Genomic DNA, 24,125 nt, shown 5'->3' with positions numbered 1-24,125 from the left:
CCTCCAGGGGATCTTCCCAACCCAGGGATCGAACCCGCATCTCCTGTGTCTCCGGCATTGCAGGTGGATTTTTTTTTACCGTTGAGCCACTGAGGAAGGCCCTATGTGGTACAGAACAGCCAAAAAAAAGAAAAGCTGAACATCTATGTGGAACTCTATTGTGTTAATTTGTTTCTATCACTCACCTAAAGCCAGACATCCTGGGATGTGAAGTCAAGTGGGCCTTAGAAAGCATCACTACGAACAAAGCTAGTGGAGGTGATGGGATTCCACTTGAGCTATTTCAAATCCTGAAAGATGATGCTGTGAAAGTGCTGCACTAAATATGCCAGCAAATCTGGAAAACTCAGTAGTGGCCACAGGACTGGAAAAGGTCAGTTTTCATTCCAATCCCAAAGAAAAGCAATGCCAAAGAATGCTCAAACTACTGCACAATTGCACTCATCTCACACGCTAGTAAAGTAATGCTCAAAATTCTCCAAACCAGACTTCAGCAATACGTGAACCGTGAACTTCCAGATGTTCAAGCTGGTTTAAGAAAAGGCAGAGAAACAAGAGATCAAATTGCCAACATCCGTTGAATCATGGAAAAAGCAAGAGATTTCCAGAAAAACATCTATTTCTGCTTTATTGACTATGCCAAAGCCTTCCACTGTGTGGATCACAACAAACTGTGGAAAATTCTGAAAGAGATGGGAATACCAGACCACCTGACCTGCCTCTTGAGAAACCTATATGCAGGTCAGGAAGCAACAGTTAGAACTGGACATGGAACAACAGACTGGTTCCAAATAGAAAAAGGAGTCCGTCGAGGCTGTATATTGTCACCCTGTTTATTTAACTTATATGCAGAGTACATCATGAGAAATGCTGGGCTGGAAGAAGCACAAGCTGGAATTAAGATTGCCGGGAGAAGTATCAATCACCTCAGATATGCAGATGACACCACCCTTATGGCAGAAAGTGAAGAGGAACTAAAAGGCCTCTTGATGAAAGTGAAAGTGGAGAGTGAAAAAGTTGGTTTAAAGCTCAACATTCAGAAAACTAAGATCATAGCATCCGGTCCCATGACTTCATGGGAAATAGATGGGAAAACAGTGGAAGCAGTGGCTGACTTTATTTTTTGGGGCTCCAAAACCACTGCAGATGGTGACTGCAGCCATGAAATTAAAAGATGCTTACTCCTTGGAAGGAAAGTTATGACCAACCTAGATACCATATTCAAAAGCAGAGACATTACTTTGCCAAAAAAGGTCCATCTAGTCAAGGCCATGGTTTTTCCAGTGGTCATGTATGGATGTGAGAATTAGACTGTGAAGAAAGCTGAGCGCCAAAGAATTGATGCTTTTGAACTGTGGTGTTGCAGAACACTCTTGAGAGTCCCTTGGACTGCAAGGAGATCCAACCAGTCCATCCCAAAGGAGACCAGTCCTGGGTGTTCATTGGAAGGACTGATGCTAAAGCTGAAACTCCAATACTTTGGCCACCTCATGCCAAGAGTTGACTGATTGGAAAAGACTCTGATGTTGGGAGGGATTGGGGGCAGGAGGAGAAGGGGATGACAGAGGATGAGATGGCTGGATGGCATCACTGACTTGATGGACATGGGTTTGGGTAAACTCTGGGAGTTGATGGTGGACAGGGAGGCCTGGCGTGTTGCGGTTCATGGGGTTGCAAAGAGTCAGACACGACTGAGCGACTGAACTGAACTGAAGTGAAACATTAAGGAACTGATAATTCCTCAAATTCATGGTAGGCACCTTCTGAACTACACAGGTCTCTCAAAGTTTTGTTAAGCTGAAGATAAGAGAAGGCACTGAGTGACCTAATGTAACAGATAATATAAATACTACCAAGATTGTAGAATCATCCAAAATCACCCCAGAAGATCTGACATTTCCATCACTATGTTTGTGGCTGCAGATAGGTCCATGCTCTTAGAGGAACCTCAGTTTCTTTATCTTTAAAATAAGGACTTGGAGTCTGTGACTCTTAAGCTATAAGGGCCACTTTTAAAAGTGTACAGTTCCATGTAAATAATTAATATAATTTCAGAGGTGTAAAGGCCTGAACGCTTCAAAGATTGAGTCCAATGCCCCTCTTTTTTCTTACCCCTGGACATTTCATACAAATGGAATAATCTGTGACTTGCTTCTTTCACTTTGCATAATGTTTTCAAGGTCTGTGTACATTGTGGTGCATATCAATACTTCATTCTTTGTTATTGCCAAAGGATAGTCCATTTTATAGATATAGCACAGTCTATATCCTTTACTAATTAATGAATTTTTATTTTATTTATTTTTGGCCACACCGCATGACATTGGTGCTAGCGGTAAAGAACCCACCTGCCAATGCAGGAGACGTAGAGATGCAAGTTCAATTCCTCGGTCAGGAAGATCCTCTGGAGGAGGGCATGACAACCCACTCTAATAGTCTTGCCTGGAGAGTCCCACGGACAGAGGAGCCTGGCAGACTACAGTCCATCAGGTCACAAAGAGTCGGACACAACTTAGCACACATGCCCTTATCATTATTAGAATCTATATACCATAGATGAGCATATTAAAAAGCAGAGACATTACTTTGCCAACAAAGGTCCGTCTAGTCAAGGCTATGGTTTTCCCAGTGGTCATGTATGGATGTGAGAGTTGGACTATAAAAAAAGCTGAGCACCAAAGAATTGATGCTTTTGAACTGTGGTGTTGGAGAAGACTCTTGAGAGTCCCTTGGACTGCAAGGAGATCCAACCAGTCCATCCTAAAGGAGATCAGTCCTGGGTGTTCATTGGAAGGTCTGATGTTGAAGCTGAAACTCCAATACTTTGGCCACCTGATGTGAAGAGTTAACTCATTTGAAAAGACTCTGATGCTGGGAAAGATTGAGGGCAGGACAAGAAGGGGACGACAGAGGATGAGATGGCTGGATGGCATCACTGACTCAATGGACATGAGTCTGAGTGAACTCCAGGAGTTGGTGATGGACAGGGAGGCCTGGCGTGCTGTGGTTCATGGGGTTGCATAGAGTCGGACACGACCTAGTGACTGAACTGAACCATAGATTTTTATATTTTTAATAAATGTAAAAACATGCTATACCTTTTTATATTAAAAAAATTGTATATATGTAACATACATAGTGAAAATGATTACTACAATCAAGGTAAACAACATATCTCCTCACATAGTTACCTTCTATGTGGGTGATGAGACCACCTAAAATCTAGGCTCTCATCATGTTTCCAATATTCAATACAGCATTATTAGCTATAGTCTCATTCCTGTACCTTAGATCTCCAGATTGATTCATCCCACATAACTGCACCTTGTAGCCCCTTAATCAACATCTCCCCATCTTCCCCACTCCCCACTCCAGTCCCTGGTATGCACTGTTCTACTCTCTGCCTCTGTGAGTTCGAATCACCTGGTATTCTTAGTATCATTTCACAATTATCTCTTACTCAACTATGACTCCCTAGGTCATCTTGCCATCCTCCCCAGTGCTGAGCCAGCATCTTTTACACAATAGATGCTTAATAAATGTCTTATTCCACTGAGCCTATGTGTTCTATGACCACATACTCTCCCACATCTTTTATTCACAGAAAACTTCCTACAAAATTAATCTCTCAGATTCATCATGGCAAGAATGTCACTAAGCAACAGAGAATGCAGCAATAAAGCAAGCGGTGCATTGTCCTCTTTGTGGAAAGAGCTGATATGCCCCGTTCTCTTTATGTTCTTCAAGCCTCTGAGTTTTCAGAATAACAGACAAGTTTCAAGATACTGATGATGCAGTCCATTTAAAACTGACCAACCTGCTATGAAAAGAAATAGAAACTAACTTGAAACGAGCCGCACTGGCCAAAAATGGGACATCTGAATAACAGTGATGGGTACACTAAGATTCATCAAATTATTCTCTTGATCTTCATATTTGAAAAGTTCCACAGTTAGGGTGGAGGAGAAAGACTGTGGCTTGTAAGTTTTAAAACACTGACTTAAATTCACACCATTATACAAGTCAGCTCTTCACATACTATGCCTGGGGAGGGGTTACTGTAGTTTTTTATTTTTTAATATTTATTTGGCTGTGTTGGGTCCTAGTTGCAGTTCAGGGAATCCCCATTGCGTCAAACAGGATCTTTCGTTGCAGACTCTCTAGTTGTGGTATATGGGCTTAGTTGCTTTGAGGCACGTGAGATCTTAGTTCTCAGACTAGGGATTGAACCCGCATTCCCTGCATTGCAAGACAGATTCTTAACACTGGACCACCAGGGAAGTCCCAATTGCAGTTGAAATCTGTGAGACCTGAGTGTGGAGGGGACCTGGCCAGATCAGAGAACCTTTAAATAGAAGCCAAGGAAATGTGGGCTTAACATGAGGGCAATAGAACCTGGTCTGGGTTTCCCACCATGTACCACTTCCTCCCAAAAGTTAAGGTCAGTGTGATCAGTGTCTCCAGATACAAGGTGCCTGCCCTCACATTCATCAGAACACATCCACATCAAAAATCTAGAGCTTTAGACAAGCCAAAGGTGGTTTGGCCCTGAGGTCTTGGGCAAAGAGAAATGTTTAGTTGCTAAGTCGTGTCCGACTCTGCATCCCATGGACTGTAGCTTGCCAGGCTCCTCTGTCCATGGGAGGAGAATTTATCTTTGGAGACAAGTCCTGAACCCCTAAATTACTAGGCCTATGCTTCAGCCACGTGGCTCTAATATTCCTATGATGATCCATCCAATTCAGACCCCGTCTCCCCCAGAGGTCCAAAATTAATTTTCCCCTTCATCAATACTCTTATTTCCTATAAAGTAGCGTTCCCAAACTGAAATTTATTAACACGCACTCCTTACAATATATCTCTTCCTATAGTATCTCTATCTACCAAGATGTCTGTGTTCAATTTTATGTTCTATGGTTTATGTTTTATGTTCTATAGTTTTTATTATGAAATCAATAGGTATCCCAAATGTTCTTAACCTACGCACCACACTATATGAAGCCCACCCCAACTCTTCTGCCCCCAGATGTCTACCTTCCCCCATGCCCCTCTCTTTTTAAGAATCACTGCTATGAGGATTCGGAATCTGATTCCCAAATGAAAAAGGGATTGTTTGCTATTTCATTCTATTAAAGGTAATAATATCTTATACACAATATACATTTTCTTTCTAAATAAACCTCTTTTCCTATCCTTGATTATTTCTTCAAGATAAATTCCCAGGAGAGGAACAGTTGCCAAAAAAGATAAAAAACACTCAAGACTTGTTCCATCACTATCTGTCCTTCAGAAATGGTGTACCAACTGATATTCCCACTTCATTGACTTCTGCTGTTAACATTTTTTAAAAATCTGTGTCAATTGTGGAGATGAAAAATATGTCCCTTCATTGTTTAGTGATATATGAATTGCAGCTCCCAAGCAAATAGGCCACACTCTGCCTAACAAAGTCCCTGTGATACTTAGTGGAATTGAAACTACAGGGAATTAGTTCCAAGCACTTTAATAATTCCTCCTCACACAGTGTGCAGTACCACTAACTGCCACCCGGTGGTGGTGGGCTGGTGGGGATCTAAATTCATAAAGGATCTTAACCTAAGTGTGCCCAGTTTGGTCTCTAATAAGAGCAGTAATAACAATAGCAGATAACTGTTACTGAGGCTATACTGTAAGCATGACACTATACTAACTGCTTAATATGCACTATATCATTTAATCCTCCCCAAAATAGCCCTTGAGAGCATCATTTGTTACACTGCTAAAACCAAAAAACTATGAAAGTACCAGAAGAAATTACACAACTCTCTCAGAAGCAAATATTCAGAATTACCAACACCTGGGGACCATTAATAGCCTATTAACTAGACTGTTATTTAATTACTAGTTAAGTAAATCGAAAGTTACCAATTTACTTTGCCTAATTTTGTAGAACAGCAGGCCTCCCTTGGCCATGTGGTTGCATCCTGATGGGCTATAAAAGGATTCTGGTATGAGACAGAGTACCCCAAAGGTCCCCTATGGATTCCCAACAGTCTTCTGAAGTGGGCTATACAACCCCACTGACCAATTATTATTCCTGTTTCCCAGATCAGAAAAATGAGGCTGAGTAACTTGCCTGTGGTCACACAAATAGTAAGTAGCAGAACCAGGATTTAAACCCAGGTCTGACTCCATGCCCAGGCTGCTCTCTGCTCTACTTAGCCCACTTCTTTCAGACCTAGCGACAGCCTCTAGTGCCCCTGTCGAATTACTTGTCAATTAGCAATCTGTCAGCAGGGAAAGGTCCTCGGGCAGAGCAGCCTAGGAGCTGTCTGCCCATCTCCATTTGTTGGCTCCCCACTCCCCCTTTCTTTCAAACCTAGGGTCCCCAGTCCCCCACCCCCACCCAGGTGCCCTGCTCTCACTCTAACCAGGGAACTGAAATAGTGTCCACTGTTGATCTGCTAAGAATGTGTGTCTGAAAAGTAACTGTAGCAATAAAATGGAGCTTTAAAATGGTCACGCCTCAGGGAGACTGGATGCTGATGTTGCGCTGGGGCACCTGACTGACAGTCCTAAGTAAGCAAACACTTCCTGGAGAAAGAGATGTCCAGGCACAGCTTATTAGTAGAAAACACCGAGACTAGAAAGCACCTTCCAGCTTAAAACTGCTCAGGAATGTCCATAACTGGTTATATATGACAACATAACAAGCCTCTGCTGCATCAACTTTTATTAGAAACTGCCCCCAGCTCTACTCAGTATGGATCAAATTTTCCACCCATTGTTCTGCTAGACAGGGTGCAGATGCATAGCTGTAGGACAACAATCAGCCCAGAGACCCTCACATTGTGGGCCCTCAGCAAAATTTAACGAATCAATGTCTTCTGATGTAGGCATAAAACTGCCTACCATGCACAGAATGAATATCATATGTGATAAAATAATCAGTACACCAAAAGCTGCATGAAAGTAAAAATTGTCAAATAAAATAGAAAAATCCAAATATGATGGAAATTCCTCTTGGGCTAAGCAAAGACCCACAGACAGAACTAAATAAAATAGCAGGATTTCAATACTATAAAAGAACACAGAGGAAATAATCAGCACAATCCCCAAAACAATAACACTGACTAAACCACCAGAAGACTGTAATAAGTACATTTAATATCCACCTTAAAAATCCATCTGTTAGGGGACTAAATGTTTGGATTCAACCCATCCCCCTAAAAAAACTTATTTGTTGCAACGCTAACCCTCACAGTAACTGTATTTGGAGATAAGCTTTTAAGGAAGTAATTAAGATTGAATGAGAAAACAGGTCAAAAAGCAACAGTTAGAACTGAACATGGAACAACAAATGGACTGGTTCAAAATTGGGAAAGGAGGTGTATATTGTCAAGGCTGTATATTGTCACCCTGTTTATTTAACTTATATGCAGAGTACATCATGAGAAATGCTGGGCTGGATGAAGAACCACAAGCTGGAATCAACATTGCCAGGAGAAATATCAATAACCTCAGAAACACAGATGGTTCCACCCTTAAGGCAGAAATTGAAGAGGAACTAAAGAGCCTCTTAATGAAGGAGAAAGAGCAAAGTGAAAATGCTGACTTAAAACTCAACATTCAAAAAATGAAGATCATGGCATCCAGTCCATCACTTCATGGCATACAGATGGCGAAACAATGGAAACAGTGACAGATTTTATTTTGGGGGGCTCCAAAATCACTGCAGATGGTGACTGCAGCCATGAAATTAAAAGATGCTTGCTCCCTGGAAGAAAAGTTATGACAAACCTAAACAGTGTATTAAAAAGCAGAGACATTACTTTGCCAGCAAAGGTCCATCTAGTCAAAGCTATGGTTTTTCCAGTAGTCATGTATGCATGTGAGAGCTGGACCATAAAGAAGGCTGAGCACTGAAGAATTGATGCTTTTGAACTGTGGTGTTGGGGAAGACTCTTGAGAGTCCCTGGGACTGCAAGGAGATCAAGCCAGTCAATCCTAAAGAAAGTAAGTCCTGAATAGTCATTGGAAGGACTGATGCTGAAGCTGAAGCTCCAATGTTTTGGCCACCTGATGGGAAGAACAGACTCATTAGAAAAGACCTTGATGGTGGGAAAGATAGAAGGCAGGAGGAAAAGGGGAAGAGAGAGGACGAGATGACTGGATGGCATCACTGACTCAATGGACATGAGTTTAAGCAAGCTCCAGGAGATGGTAAAGGACAGGGAAGCCTGGCATGCTGTAGTCCATGGGGTCACAAAGAGTTGGACTGAATGACTGAATAACAACAACAGGATGGAATGAGGTCATAAGGGTGGAGTCCTGGCTCAAGAAGATTAGTGACCTAATAAGAAAAGACAAGAGAGCTCTTGTTTCCTGCCTCCCCAACCACCACCAATCCCTAGGTTACAAAGAGGTCGTGTGAGCACACAGAGATGGCAGCCACCGACAAGCCAAGAGAAGAGGCCTCAGAATGAAACCTACTTTACTGGCACCTTGATCTTGGACTTCCTAAGCTTCCAGAACTGTAAGAAATAAACTTTTGTTGTTTAAGCCTCCCCCTCCACCAGTCTGTGGTATTTTATTATGGCAGGCCAAGGTGACTAATACACCATCCAATAATATTCTAAGTCCACTAAGGATGAAACAAAGTCCTAAAATTTGGGCAAAGACTAGAGAAAGTTGGCCAGATTTGATCTCTACTGCCCTTTGTAGGAACCATGACCAAAAATCGTGACACTGAGACTTCAGACAGATGTTAGGATATGAACTACTGCTCTTAAAGTGAAGTGAAGACACTGGATGCAGAAAACCTGGGCTCAAATCTTAACTTTAGCACTCACTTAGCGGTGTGACTCTGGGCATGTCAATTAACCTCATGCTTCATCTGTAGTAAGAGTTAATACCCACTACTCTGCCTTAGTCCCCCTATATGACCGTCCTGCAATGGGAGTCAAGAAGCACAGACTAGATCTTCAATAAATTTTAGTTCTTTCCACCCCTCTCAGCCATACTGAACTGCTTCCAAAAGTAAAACAGTGGTCTAAATACAACATACACTCAAATACTTATTGGTTCTTCTATTCACTGGCAAAAAAAAAAACAAAAAACCCGTCAACAGATATGTAATGAATTCCTGCCAAAGGCTCAGTACTGTCCTAGAATATGTGGCAGATACAAAGACAATCTGAACCAGAGAGCCTGGAAGGGCACTGGCATGCAGAAACTGACAACCAGAAGGACAGGCACACTGAAACTGAGACCTAAACAGGACCAAGCGCCCTGGGCATTCAGAAGAGGGAAGAGGTTAATGTGCACTCTTCATGAACCAGAGGACATTTGAGCTAGATCTTTTAAGAATGTATAGGATATGAACAGACAGCGCTGAAGGAGATCATACAGATAAATAATTGATAAGGAAGGGCCTGGATTCTGAGTAGCGGCGAGTTAATGGAAAGGAGGCGGTGCGTGCCAAGGGCTGTTTCAAAGTGAGAAATGACCAGGATGTGTGTGTGTCTACACTAGGGTGGGGGATCAAGAGAAAGCAGAGGCAAAGAGAATGCACGAGGACTAGATAAGCACCTGCGTGTGCAGGCACTGGACGGGGGAGGGGTATGTCTTAAGATTCAGGAGAAAACAAAACAAATTCAGGAGATCACGGTCCAATGAAGACACAATACAACACAGTGTACTGTGGATGGACTGGTAACAAGTGTGATAAGCACAGAGAAAGAAATGTGCCCAGGGATGTGACTCCAAGATTGGGGAGGACCTAGAATAAGGACCTTAACTCCCATCAGAACAGACTGGAATCAGAACTGCCATTAGAACAAAGCAGGGCAACTTTGGAGAGAAGGAAAGTATACAGAATTGGCGAGTGAGCTGCAGGAAATATGGCAGCCAATTCCCTGAAGGGGGTCCTGGCCATAGGTTATGGGTGATCAGTTTGTTCTAAAGCCTAGAAAGGCTATTTCCCATCCTGGTCTATTGACTGTCTCCTCTCTCAGCATCCCCCTAAACAATCTTTTTTAGAGAACAACATCGATCCTAACACGTTAAACTCACAAGGGACTTCAATCCACTCTTCTCACCTTACAGATGAGGAAACTGAGTCTCAGAGCGAGCTACAGGGGTTCCTAGAGGCCGAGGAGGGGCTAAAAGTGAAGCTTCATTATTTGTTTTCAACCCCTCCCCCCATATCTCTTCTCTGGAACCCTCTCACCATCAAGATGCCCTTTGGCTAGGTACCCTCAAGCCTTCCCCATTACCCCAACTGAAAACTCTGAGGCCACTGCCCTCAACTCTGACACTCACTCTGTGCCATCAGCCAAGTCCCCTTTCCTCCTGTTGATTCCTCATCTCTAAACTACCATGCATGTTCTCTAAAGCCCCATCCAGTGCTGTAGCCCACACTAACAATGCTGTTACAAGGGTTTTTCTGCAACCTAATTTCCATGGTCCTTTGCCAAAGACCCATAGATGGCATTTTCTGATTATTTATGAGGCTAGTGGGGCTACTAGCCAAAGAAAGAGAACACTGCAACAGAATAGAGCCAACTCAGCAGTTTAGGGAGGTTAGCCCAGGTTTAACTCTGTAGGTTATTTCTAAGTGAAATGTCTAAAGCAAGTGATGGACCCCTCCCTCACTACTGTAGCCCAAGCTCCTTGAAGAGCACCTGGAATACAGCAGGGAAATAAATACAGGGGAAATATATGTTGAAACTAACCTGCTCGCCATTTGCACTTTCTTTAACTAATTATATCTAGATGTCCCACGATCTTAAATTTCTCCTTTTATCAAGGATTTATCCTAACAAAAATCATTTTATGGCTTCATCTTATAAATACTGCTGTACTGTAAGCCAGATTTTTTTAATGCACTTATTTCTTTTTGGTTGCACTGGGTGTTTGTTGCTGCGTGAAGGCTCTCTCTAGCTGGAGTGAGCAGCGCCTACTGTCTAGTTGCGGTGCGTAGGCTTCTCATTGCAGGGGCTTCTCCTGTTGCAGAGAATGGGTTCTAGGCTCATGGGCTTCAGCAGTTGCAGCACAGGGTCTCATTAGTTGTGGCTCTCAGGCCCTAGAGCTCGCGAGGTTCAGGAGTTATGGCTCATTAGTTGCAGCTCACAGGCTCTAGAGCACAGGCTCAGTAGGTGTGGCCCATAGGCTTTAGTTGTCCGCAGCATATGAGATCTTCCTGGACCAGGGATCGAACCTGTGCCCCCTGCATTGGCAGGTGGATTCTTATCCACTGTACCACCAGGGAAGTTCCTGTACGTCAAATTTTTTTAAGAGCCTAGCTAGAACTATGATGCCTTCCTGATTTCATCTGACACAGTGCATGCTCACTCAGTCATGTCTGACTCTTTGCAACCCCGTGGACTCCAAACTGCCAGGCTCCTCTGCCCATGGGATTTCCTAGTCAAGAATACTGGTGTGGGTTGCCATTTCCTCCTCCATCTGTCACAGAGGTTAAGAATAATCAGACATTCCTGTTCCCGTGCACACCTTGCCATGTACCTGCTCTCAAGTGTTCAGACCTGTCTACTCAGGATGGCCACTCACCTGTGCCCTCTCCACCTTCTATCTTTCCTTTAGACGGTTTTCCAATCTATACCCAGCACTAAACTTGCTTCCTCTGGTGCTCTCCCTCCTCTTCTCCTTCACCACCCACTCCAGGTGGCCAAGTAACCGGGAAGTGTTTATTTTTACCATCTGTGTCTAAGTGTGACCGTGAGCAGAACCAGCCCTGTGTTTAAGCCTAGGGGCTCCCACCTCCTGTCCCCCACCCCCCTCATGGTTCCCTCTGCCAACCAGGGGAAGGTTCTTAAAGATCCTGACCCCTCCCCTGCCCTCCCGTCCCCTACAGCTCCATCCCAAACCATCTCCCCACACTATCCCAGTCTCCCTGAAATTCCCTTGGGATCATTATTCAAGTACCCTCCACAGAAAGTGCTTTTACAAAATGAAAGTCCCCATACTTAGGGGTTCCCGCTCCGGCCTGCTTCTCATCTGAGGACAATCTCCTCTTCAGCAACACTCACCACTTCAGCAACAACAGCTCTCAAGTCGCAGGGCCCAGGATCCCACGTATTTACCTTTTCCTTCAGACTCAGAATTACTCTGTACTAGTCTATCCATCGCCTCAGGGGGTCCCCTATCCAAGTATGAGCTCCTGTGGCTTGGAACTATATTTTATTTGTATCTTGAGCACATAGCTGATTCTTGGCATTTGATCGCAAGAAAGTAGGGATGTCAGGAAGAACCTCGCTCCAGCCCCATCCTCTCCCCTCAACACCACATACATTTCTAGTTGTCTCCTGGCCACCTCCATCTAGCTGTCCATTATGGGTACCTCAGAAACCTCCCAAAGTAAATGAATTATTCATTCCCAAACCTCCAATTTCTGATGATTTCAGCCACATGAACTCGGCTGAAAGCAGAAACCTCAGTGTGCTCTTCAATCCCATGGAACTACTCGTCAAGACCTGCTTCACATTTTACCTCTGTATCTCTTCTCTCCGCTCCCATCCTCATTGCCTGTGCCCATGGTGAGCCCTAGTCTCCCAAAATGACCTCCCAAACTTCCGGCCCCTCAAGGAATCTTCCTAAAACACAGTGATGATGCCACAGTCCTGTATGTAGACCTCTGGTCATAAAGTCCAAACTGCTCACAAGGCATCCAAGGCTTTTCCAGATCTGGCCCTGATTACAGTACCCGCTCCCCACCCACATCCCACAACACCCTTTCCCTGTATGTTTCAACCCAGCCAGACCAAACTCACCTTCATGCCCTTGAACTTGTTGTGTTCTCATGCCTCTGGACATGGGGCTTCCTCTGGCTGGAATACTTTACCCCAAAGGCCACCCAGGGCTTATCTTCATCCCTCAACGTCCAACTCTCACGAAATTTTTGTGAAGCCTTCCTTAACTAACATCCAGGCTATTATGTTGATTTTATTTATAATAGCTTCCTCCTAAAATGAGTTTGAGGCAGCTTAACAACTATGTACACACTGCAACTAGGTTGCGTTTTTTGTTTTTTGTTTTAAGAGAGAGACTATCAGGGCAAAGACAAGACAAAGGTAAAAAAAAAAATTAAGAGTTGGTGTTGCATTCAAAACCTCTATGATAACATCTCATCTTGTTAAATCTTGTTCAAGAGGCAGTTAGCCCTGAGTGTTCTATCCAGAGCTCATTGCCAGCTGTGGATAACTGCACTTCCCTTATTTTCTGTAGTTTGCTCATTGTGTCCGTCTCCTTCACTAGGCTGGGAAATCCCTAAGGGAAATGCATAATTTCTGACTTATCTCTGGATCCCCAGCATGAAGTATATGACTCAGCATAGGACTGGTGCTCGGGAGACAAGAGTTAAACAAATGTCACCATGGACGGGGGAAAGGTCCTAGTGCTTGTTGAGCTCCCTATCTGGCACTTGAAAAACCATCATTTAATCCTTGCAAAAAACTACATGGCTGAGAAATGGCAGACCTAGAACTCAAACATCCCATTATCTGTCTCTCCAAAGCACCTGCTCTTTTTACTAGGCACAGGGCTCCTACCTTCACCAATCTATGCGCCCAAACACCCTGTCCTTCAAGACTGGTTTTCAAACAACCCTTCTCCAAGAAGCTTTTCCTGCTCACTCAGGAGAAAAGTCAGCCTGAGTCGAGCCCCGACCTTCCACAACACTCAAGGAAGATGCAGTCACAAGCTGGGAGAAGAGGGGTACCTTCTGGGTACTCCAGCACTAGGGGGCTGGGTGGGTATTCTGCACATGGTGTTCTGGAGGCCTCAGTGCCCCTTCTACCCCCTGCCCCAGGGTACAGCACCTGGGCCTTCCTGCCTTTCTTTTTTCTTCAGGGTCCGGAATCTTTCCAGTTCTCCTCATTCCAAACTGAACCCCCAAATAATCTCCTCAGGCCCATTACTTATCCAACCAAGGGAGCTGTATCCAAACACACTCCTTCATTACATCAATTAGGTCTTTGTATTTTAAGCATCTTACCAATCTTTAGGGTTGGTGAGCATCCCAATCTCCTCAAACATATTAAAAGAATTTAAAGAATCATGAGAAGGGACCATGGTGCTTTAGGAGGCCCTGTCATCCGGCTCTCAACCCAGCTGATTACTTTTGGGGTGGCCTGGGAGTAAGAAGAGACAATCCATTGATCTTGCCCCTGGATCCTTCCCCCACCCCTCCCCCTCCCCTCCTTCCAGATAGGATGTCTGGTCTCTAAGGGCAGGATGAAATCTTGGTCCAGAAAACTGCTGGGTGGTCACAGGTCCCTCTCTCCACCCAGGGCTTTAGAATCCTCCATTTCCTCCTAGTCCACCCCTTGTCTCTCTGGCCCCAAACTCCTAGAGCAGTCCTCAGTCCTAACTCTGGAACTATGTTTTTTAATTAATACTCGACAATTTCCTTGGTAACACAACTGACTTATCTGACGCTGAAATGCACACCCCTGGCCCTGATATTATTTTACCTCCCGGTTTTAAATGTGTAATAAATATATCCCACAACTGCTCTAACATTGCAGGGACATCTGTAATCTTAAATGTGACCATGCCTAAGAAACACCCAATTTCCTTAATCAGAATAGGGAGGCTAAATTCTTTTCTATTTCCTACTCCTAAATAAAGATTACTAGTGCAATTTACAGTAGCTACATCACAGCGCCAGCATGATGATTTAATTAGATAACTCATGCCAACTGTTTGGTACCCAGGCCTGGTATGTAGAAAGTGCTCAATATGTATGATCATTTGCGTACCTCATCTCTCACAATAGCACCTGCGGGTAGGCATTACACCACGCACTCTCAGCCACCATCCCTCTCCCCCATCCCACCCTCATTTACAGGAGCTGCAGCCAGGGCTCGGAGTAAAGGCGCTTTCCCAAGGTCAGGCGGGCACCTCTGTGATGCTCGGCGCTCTGCCCCAGAATGAGGGACCCCTCCCCTCACAGCTCTGTAAGGGACACAAGGGGTCTTAAAGAAGACAAGTATGCAAAAGCGCGAGCACAGTGCCCGGCATACTGTGGGGACACTGAGATGGAGAGACGCCGGCACTGAGGGTCATCAGGTTTCTCCCCCACCCCCCCAAGCCGCTCCTCTGCCCTCGGAGTCCAGAGTCCCCAGACCCCGGGTACGTCGCTGAATCTCCCCGAGGTCCGCGCCCTGGGGCTTTGTACGCCGCAGGCCGGCCCCACTCACCGACTCCCATTGCGGCGCGCGGAGGTGGCCGTCGGGCCTGCGGGGCAGGGGTCGTGGCGCCTGGGCCGGAAGGGCGCCCTACCGGCCCCGCAGCCCCCGCACGCCTGGCCCGCGCCCCCGCCCCGCTGCGACCCGCCCGCCTGGGGAGCCTCCTACCTGCAGCGGCGGCGCAGCGGCAGCGGCGATCGGGGGAGGGGCCGGCGAGATGCGAGCGCGGGCGGCCTTGACTCCTCTCGCAGGCTGGGCGGCCGGGAGGGCCGCGGGCTCCGGAGCGCCGGGCGGCGGCGGCGCGCCCCCGGCCGGCCAGGCCCCGCCGCGCGCGCAGCGGCCACAAAGCCCGGGAGCCGCCGCCCCCTCGCGGGCCGCCCGCCGCCTGCGGGTCCGCAGGCGCCGAGGAGGGCGGGAGCGCGGCCCCGCGCAGTCCCCACCTCCCCGAGACGCGGTCGCTGACCTCCCCCGAGGTTTGAGGCGGGGTGCAGGGGGTCTCCCGCCTATCCACCCCTCTCCCTCCTGCCCGACATCCTTGTGCTGATTGAGTTCCGTCTTCCCACCTTGGCGGACGAGCTCCTGAAGGGCCTGAAAAACTGTTTCATTTCCATGAACAATAAAAGAATGCATTTGTCGCCAGGGACTTGGCGGCCATGGGCAGGAATCGGCTCAGTCCATGCCCCCCGTCTGACAAAGGCCCCCCTTTTCTTTCGGAACACCCTGCTACTTAAGTAGCCAACCCTCCTTTGCTGGGTTCATCACGGAGTTTTGCTTTATTTTTTAATTTGCGGGATGTGTCTCCCCCTAGGCTGTGCGCTCCCGGGGCAGAGACTGTTCCCTCTGCAGCCCAAACCTGGTTCAGACGCTGTGTGCTGAGTAAGTGGGAATTTTTGCACGAACAAATGAAGAATGCACAACAAATGCAGCTGTAGGACAAGGCACCTTTTATCGTGCCCCCGCAAGGACTCCAAGCTCGGAAGGGTGGAGAGGATTGAACTTTCTCTTGTTCTTATTACACGAGTGAAATACACATAACATAAAAATAACTTTAAAGTCAACAATACAGTGGCATTTATGACAATGCAGTGTAACGCAACCACACCATCTCTATCTAGTTCTGAAACAGATTCATCACTCCAAAAGGGAACCCCCTCCCCACACATTAAGCAGTCACTCCCTATCCGTTGGTATCCTCAACTCAGAGTACCCACTAATTTATTTTTTCTCTCTGAATTTGGCTATTCTGGACATTCCGTATAAATGGAATCATACAACAGGTAGTCTTTTGTGCCTGGCTTCTTTCATTTAGCACGAGGTTTTCAAGGTTCACCCTCCTTGTAGCGTGTGTCCTACTCCTTTCTATGACTAAATAATATTCCATTGTATGTATACCACAATGTGCTTATACATATATCTGTTGAGGGATGTTTGTGTTATTTCCACCCTCTGTGAATACTGCTGCTCTGAACGTGCCTATATCAATGTATTTGTCTATGTTTTCAGTTCTTTGGAGTATATACCTAGGAGTAGGATTGCTGGGTCATATGGTAATTCTGTTTAACTCTATGCTGCTGCTGCTAAGTCGCTTCAGTCGTGTCCAACTCTGTGCGACCCCATAGACAGCAGCCCACCAGGCTCCCCTGTCTCTGGGAGTCTCTATGAGGAACTGCCAAAAAAATTTCCCATAGTGGCTAAATGAATGATTTTACGTTCCCACCAGCAATATATGCAATGTATGAGGGTTCCAAATTTGCCATTACCTCACCAACACTTGCTATTTTTTTTTTTTAATTCCTTGGATATATGTGAGGCTGTCCCCACCCTCCTAGCTCCCATGACCCACAGAGTCACCTTGCTCAGAAAGTGAGAGGCTGAGCCAGGTCTTTTGACTGCAAAGAAACACCCAAACACTTCTAGTGGTCAGAAGCACTAATAAAAATAAAGACCCTTCCTATAATATAGAGGTATACTCCCTGTTCATTATTTTAACAATAATCTTTCAGGTGTCCAAGTAGATCTGAAATTGTCCAGAGAACTTAGAAACTAAGACCACCCCTAGGGAGATGCTATCTGGAAACAAACTGTGTGACATCTGCCTCACTGGAACTCAAGGCAGTACAGTATAGTTCAGATACTGATATCTCAGAACTTCTGAAGTATGTTGATAGCTAATGACAATAATGTACCGAGATTTTTTAAATTGAGACTTCCCTGGAAAATTTTGTCATTGCTGAGTCACTAAGTTGTGTCCGATTCTTTCAGACCCCATGGGTTGCAGCACCCATGGCCAGGCTTCCCTGTCCCTCACTATCTCCCACAGTTTGCTCAAACTCATGTCTATCGAATCAGTGATGCCATCCAGCCATCTCATCCTCTGTTGCCTCTTCTCTTCATACCCTCAATCTTTCCCAGCATCAGGGTCCTTTCCAATGAGTTGGTTCTTTGCATCAGGTGGCCAAAGTATGGGAGCTTCAGCTTCAGCATTAGTCCTTCCAATGAATATTCTGGGTTGATTTCCTTTAGGATTGACTGTTTTGCTCTCCTTGTTGTCCAAGGGACTCTCAAGAGTCTTCTCCAGTACCACAATTCAAAAGCATTAATTCTTCAGTGCTCAGCCTTCAGTGCCATAAAGGTCCAATTCTCACATCTGTACATGACTCCAGGAAAAACCATAGCTTTGACTAAATGGACCTTTGTCGGTAAAGTGATGTCTCTGGTTTCTAATACGTTGTCTAGGTTTGTCATAGCTTTTCTTCCAAGCAGCAAGCATCTTTTAATTTCATGGCTGCACTCATCATCCGCAGTGATTTTGGAGTCCAAGAAAATAAAGTCTGCCACTGTTTCCACTTTTTCCCCGTCTATTGGCTATGAAGTGATGGGACTGGATGCCATGATCTTCATTTTTTAATGTTGAGTTTTAAGCCATTCTCCTCTTTCACCTTCATCAAGAGGCTCTTTAGTTCCTCTTCACTTTCTGCCATTAGGGTGGTATCATCTGCATATCTGAGGTTGTTGATATTTCTCCTGGAAATCTGGATTTCAACTTGTGATTCATCCAACCAGGCATGTCACCTGATGTACTCTGCATATAAGTTAAATAAGCAGGATGACAATATACAGCCTTGATGTACTCCTTGCCCAATTTTGAACCAGTCTGTTGTCCCATGTCCAGTTCTAACTGTATGCTTCTTGACCTGTATACATGTTTCTCAGGAGGCAGACAGGTAAGGTGAACTGATGTTCTCATCTCTTGAAGAATTTTCCACAGTTTGTTGTGAACCACACAGTCGAAAGCTTTCCTGTAGTCAATGAAGCAGAAGTAGATTTTTTTCTGGAATTCTCTACCTTTTTCTATGATCCAACTGATGTTGGATCTCTAGTTCCTCTGTCTTTTCTAAATCCAGCTTGTACATCTGGAAGTTCTTGGTTTGAACATTCTTTAGCCTTGTCTTTCTTTGGGATTGGAATGAAAACTGACCTTTTCCAGTCCTGTGGCCACTGCTGAGTTTTCCAAATTTGTTGGCATATTGAGTGGAGCACTCTAACAGCATCATCTTTTAGGATTTGAAATAGTTCAGCTGGAATTCCATCACCTGCACTAGTTTCTTTGTAGTAATGCCTCTTAAGGCCCACTTGACTTCACATTCCAGGATGTCTGGCTCTACTTGAGTGACCACACCATCGTGGTTATCCAGGTTATTAAGACCTTTTTTGGTCTAGTTTTGTGTATCCTTGCCACCTCTTCTTAATCTGTTCTGCTGCAGAGTACATCATGTGAAATGCCTGGCTGGATGAATCACAAGTTGAAATCCAGATTGCCAGGAGAAATATCAACAACCTCAGATATGCAGATGATACCACTTTAATGGTAGAAAGTGAAGAGGAACTAAAGAGCCTCTTGATGAAGGTGAAAGAGGAGACTGGCTTAAAACTCAACATTAAAAAAACAAAGATCATGGCATCCAGTCCCATCACTTCATAGCCAATAGACGGGGAAAAAGTGGAAACAGTGGCAGACTTTATTTTCTTGGACTCCAAAATCACTGCGGATGATGAGTGCAGCCATGAAATTAAAAGATGCTTGCTGCTTGGAAGAAAAGCTATGACAAACCTAGACAACGTATTAGAAACCAGAGACATCACTTTACCGACAAAGGTCCATTTAGTCAAAGCGCATATTCAAAAGCAGAGACATTACTTTGCCAACAAAGGTTCGTCTAGTCAAGGCTATGGTTTTTCCTGTGGTCATGTATGGATGTGAGAGTTGGACTGAAGAAGGCTGAGCGCTGAAGAATTGATGCTTTTGAACTGTGGTATTGGAGAAGACTCTTGAGAGTCCCCTGGACTGCAAGGAGATCCAACCAGTCCATTCTGAAGGAGATCAGCCCTGGGATTTCTTTGGAAGGAATGATGCTAAAGCTGAAACTCCAGTACTTTGGCCACCTCATGCCAAGAATTGACTCATTGGAAAAGACTCTGATGCTGGGAGGGATTGGGGGCAGGAGGAGAAGGGGACGACAGAGGATGAGATGGCTGGATGGCATCACTGACTCGATGGACGTGAGTCTGAGTGAACTCCGGGAGTTGGTGATGGACAGGGAGGCCTGGCGTGCTGCGATTCATGGGGTGGCAAAGAGTCGGACACGACTGAGTGACTAATCTGATCTCATCTGATGGTTTTTCCTGGAGTCATGTACAGATGTGAGAATTGGACCTTTATGGCACTGAAGGCTGAGCACTGAAGAATTAATGCTTTCGAACTGTGGTACTGGAGAAGACTCTTGAGAGTCCCTTGGACAACAAGGAGAGCAAAACAGTCAATCCTAAAGGAAATCAACCCAGAATATTCATTGGAAGGACTGATGCTGAAGCTGAAGCTCCCATACTTTGGCCACCTGATGCAAAGAACCAACTCATTGGAAAAGACCCTGATGCTGGGAAAGATTGAGGGTATGAAGAGAAGAGGCAACAGAGGATGAGATGGCTGGATGGCATCACTGATTCGATAGAAATGAGTTTGAGCAAACTGTGGGAGATAGTGAGGGACAGGAAAGCCTGCTGTGCTGCAGTCTATGGGGTCATGAATAGTTGGACATGACTGAGCACCTGAACAACAACAATAGATTGGAGGGGCCAGCAGCTTTAGAATTTTTAAAAATGTGGTTCTAGGAATCAAGAGAAATACTATTTGCACATATGGAAAAGGAGGAATGAAAAAGAGTTTACTGAAGCACTACTGTAAAAAAAAAGGGAAAACTTAACATCTATTGATACAAAAATGATTAAGCTATGGAATAGCCACAGTGTAGAAAATCATATTTCACTGACTTCAGGACATCATGAATGATAAACACCATTATTTTATGTATCACTAAAAAAGAAAAAAGTGGTCCTAATTAAACTATGACAAAAAAGTTTTCTTAACACTTATAATTTTTATTTTATATTTATTCAAAAAGCCACATGAAACTTAAGACATGAATTTTTAATTCCATGTCATCCTCATGCATACATTAAAATAAGAGTATTCATCAAATAAATTGATTAAAACATATATAAATCTTCTTCTTGGAGTCAGAACCTTCTGAGTCATATGTAGACTCAGAATCATTAATATTCCAGGCTGCTAACATCCATTCTGCAAGTTTTGAAGCATATCCAGCAGGCAATGACAATTACATCACTACTACTGCCTAGATGATGGCAAGTGTAAGATGCATACCAATTTTAGAGATAATAACATGTGAATGAAAGAGTATGCCTTAGAATAAGGAAAAAAGGGTATTATGCAGCAGCTAAAGGAGCCAAGGAAATTTCATACAGGCCACCTCAGAAAGTATTAATTCATTCATACTGCTAAGGAAAATTAGCAAGCTGCCAAAAATATATAGTGTGAGTTTATTTTCAGAAAAGCAAAACCAACCTCTATATTTCTGCAGCAGGCACTGAAACCTTGCTTAGCCCAAAGATATTCACCCCTCACTTTTACTATGTCGTTCTACACTTTGTTGTTGTTCAATCACTAAGTCGTGTCCGATTCTTTGCACCCCTTGGACTGTAGCACATCAGGCTTTCCTGTCCTTCACTATCTCCCAGAGTTTGCTCAAACTTAAATCCACTGAGTTGGTGCTGCTGTCCAAGCATCTCATCTTCTGTCATCCCCTTCTCCTCCTGCCCTCAATCCTTCCCAGCATCAGGGTCTTTTCCAGTGAGTTGGCTCTTTGCATCAGGTGGCCAAAGTGTTGGAGCTTCAGCATCAGTCCTTCCAATGAATATTCAGGGTTGATTTCCTTTAGGATTGACTGGTTTGATCTCCTTGCTGTCCAAAGGACTCTCAGGAGTCTATATTCTAGATGCTTAAAAAGTAAATTATTAATATTTCCCTTGTCTTACTTTTTTTTCTTTTTTAGCCACTCAGCATTCAGGGACCTTAGTTTCCCCACTAGGGATGGAACCCCATGCTCCCTACAGTGGAAGGATGGAGTCTTAACCACTTGACCACCAGACTCCCTTGTTGATAGAGGGGTCATGTGATACAGTCTGGCCAATGAGTTGTAGGCAGATGTTCCAGTCGGCTTCCTTTCCTGAATTAAAATATAAAACTTCACAAGATAGCTTTTGTCCTTTCCTGTCCAATAAATGGACTCAGTTTTAGAGAAGCAGCAATCACCTTGTGACCATGAGGATAAATGTGTAGATGGTGAAACCAAGACAGAAAGAGTCTGCTGGCTCTACACTACCTGCCCTTGGGTTTCCTTTCAAATGAGACTAAAAAACTGCTTTCTTTTGCTGGTTATTCAGTTGACAGAATAAAGTTCTAACTGCTAAAAATCAGTGTAGAGATAGATTTTTAAGTATCAGAGCAAAATGCACGCTAAATTGATGAGTGGAGGTGGAAACAGAATTGGGAAGGGGACTTTCCCTTCATTTTCAGTTTTTGAATTTTTTACAACAAAAAGGTATTCACATATTCCCCGTTTAGCTAAAAAAATTACTTCTGTAAGATTTATGTCAGAAATGAAAGAGACTCTGACAAGAGACTCTTAAAATGGGGCAGCATCTCAGGCTGAGGTAAATGACTAAACCAAAGAAAGTTTTTCCACTGAGCTATCAGTTTACTCTTCGTTCAAAAAAGTTAATCTGGCTTGATTTATTTGTTCTTAGAGAATGCAGACTGCTTCATAGTGAGTACCAGTTCCTTTTCTAAAGGCTCACAAACCACTTTTTTTTTTTTTTAGGCAGTACCGCTTGGCTTGTGGGATCTTAGTTCCCCCATAAGGAATCAAACCTACAGCCTCATCAGTGAAAGCGTGGCGTCCTAACAACTGCATAGCCAGGAAATTCTCCTCACAAACTACCTTTGATACGATCCATCCTGGGTTTGTGTTGGTGCTCAGTAAAATTCAAGATTATTAGAGCCCATTTTTCAAGATCTACTTTTTTCTCCTTTCTAAACTCAGAATATTTTCCAATCTCTAACTTCCTGTTACTTCTCAGGTTCTCTGATATTTTCCAAAGATTACCAGCATAACAACTGCATACAAAAGATCCTGGCACACAAAAAAACACATTATGATGATACTTAATGCTTCTAACATTGATGATAGTAATAGCACTTACCACTTATTGGGCATTTCTGACAAACATTGTGCCAAGTACTTTACACACACTGTCTGATGTCATCTTCACAAAAGTCCTGTGAAGCCCACAACTATTACCAGGTCCACTTTACAGAGGCAGACACTGAAGCTCGGGCAGGTAACTTACCCAAAGCCACATAGGCATGCGGTGTCAGAACACTGGGACCTCCAAAGCATCAGCTCTTGAACACCGAGCTTAATTGAAAAAAAGGTAAAATCAGTAAAAATGTAAACTCACCAACAGATTGTCTTTGTGTACCCTGCAAACACCCACTAACCTGGCCCATTTCCTCTCTCCCGGCGGAGCCAGAGCTGACAGCCATCCAGATCCTTTCCGTATTTTCCTTATCACCTCAGTCTAAGCTCCTCAGGCTCCGCCCCTCCCCGGACCGTGGCACCTTCTGCGCAAGCGCACTGTGGCCCGGAGCTTGCCCATTGCTCCGCGCGTCCCCGAGGGCTGCGGGCCCGAGCAGAAGGAGCGCGCCGAGCGGGGCCGCGCCCAGAGGTGGGCGGGGCCTCCATGTGACTGGCGGAGACACGCGAGCCCAGGACTCGCTGAATGAATGGCGGGGATTAGAAGGATTCTACTCGCTCGGGAGTTGCACAAGAAGTTTCTATTGCACAAGTATTTCATCCACCCATCTATTTATTCCAGAAATGTATGTTAGTGGCTACTGAGTGCGGCTATCTACTTAGCAAGAAGAATGTGCCCACAGGGCTCCCCAGCTTGAATACATACTTGAGAACGTGCGGGAGCGGGATTCCTTGAGCCTCACCCCACAACCCCCAACACAGAATTCCTGTATTGCAGGAGGAAAAGCAGGCCCACGTCAAGGGTTCAGATCTGCACCTACCTGGGAAATAGATCCCGCTTGTCTCTAGGCTTGTCATTCCATGTTCTTCTCTTCTCCCCGTCACTTGTACTTATCCCACCCGCCCTTACGTCAGGGTCCTGTGAATTCTGCTTTCTAGAAGTTTACACTGTAGCGGGGTTAGAACACTGCAGCATGATACAGCTAAGGATGGGTCTGTAGAAGGCAGACGATTAACCCTCGTGCTGGTTAATCCTCACTGTGGTCCAAAGGAGCTAGATAATGATAGAACCAGTGTTCAAAATACTTGAGAAGTGTGAGCCCTCCCTCAGGGAGCTTACGATGTTTCAAGAAAGAGAGGGGCAGAGAGTGGAATAAAAGAAATAAAGAGGTGGAAACAGGAGGCTGTGCTATTTACTAGGAGGAAACGAAATAAATAATGAATATAATTTTGTTTGCTTGCTTATTTGTATTTTTGTGATAAC

General features: G+C 44.7%; 1 protein-coding gene across 6 annotated transcripts in view; it reads right to left on the bottom strand.

Moving 5' to 3' along the window:
- The window catches only part of MSANTD3 (Myb/SANT DNA binding domain containing 3), a 37,830-nt gene extending 14,614 nt beyond the window's left edge, over positions 1 to 23,216 (bottom strand). The window contains exons 1-2 of one of the 6 annotated variants that reach the window (XM_027550395.1): positions 23,107 to 23,216; positions 22,956 to 23,023 (exon numbers count right to left, since the gene is read on the bottom strand). The gene's annotated coding sequence lies outside the window, so the exon portion shown is untranslated. Of the gene's footprint in view, positions 1 to 2,348; positions 2,472 to 12,770; positions 13,040 to 15,200; positions 15,277 to 15,356; positions 15,498 to 15,751; positions 15,944 to 22,955; positions 23,024 to 23,106 lie in introns of those variants that run through there. The other 5 variants (XM_027550401.1, XM_027550397.1, XM_027550400.1 and 2 more) reach the window with 5 other exon arrangements.
- Between the last annotated feature and the right edge of the window lie 909 nt (positions 23,217 to 24,125).

Source organism: Bos indicus x Bos taurus, chromosome 8 (assembly GCF_003369695.1).
Source record: "Bos indicus x Bos taurus breed Angus x Brahman F1 hybrid chromosome 8, Bos_hybrid_MaternalHap_v2.0, whole genome shotgun sequence".
Classification (NCBI taxonomy): Eukaryota; Metazoa; Chordata; class Mammalia; order Artiodactyla; family Bovidae; genus Bos; species Bos indicus x Bos taurus.
Note: the sequence above shows the minus strand (reverse complement) of the source record. Positions and strands in the feature narration are given on the sequence as shown.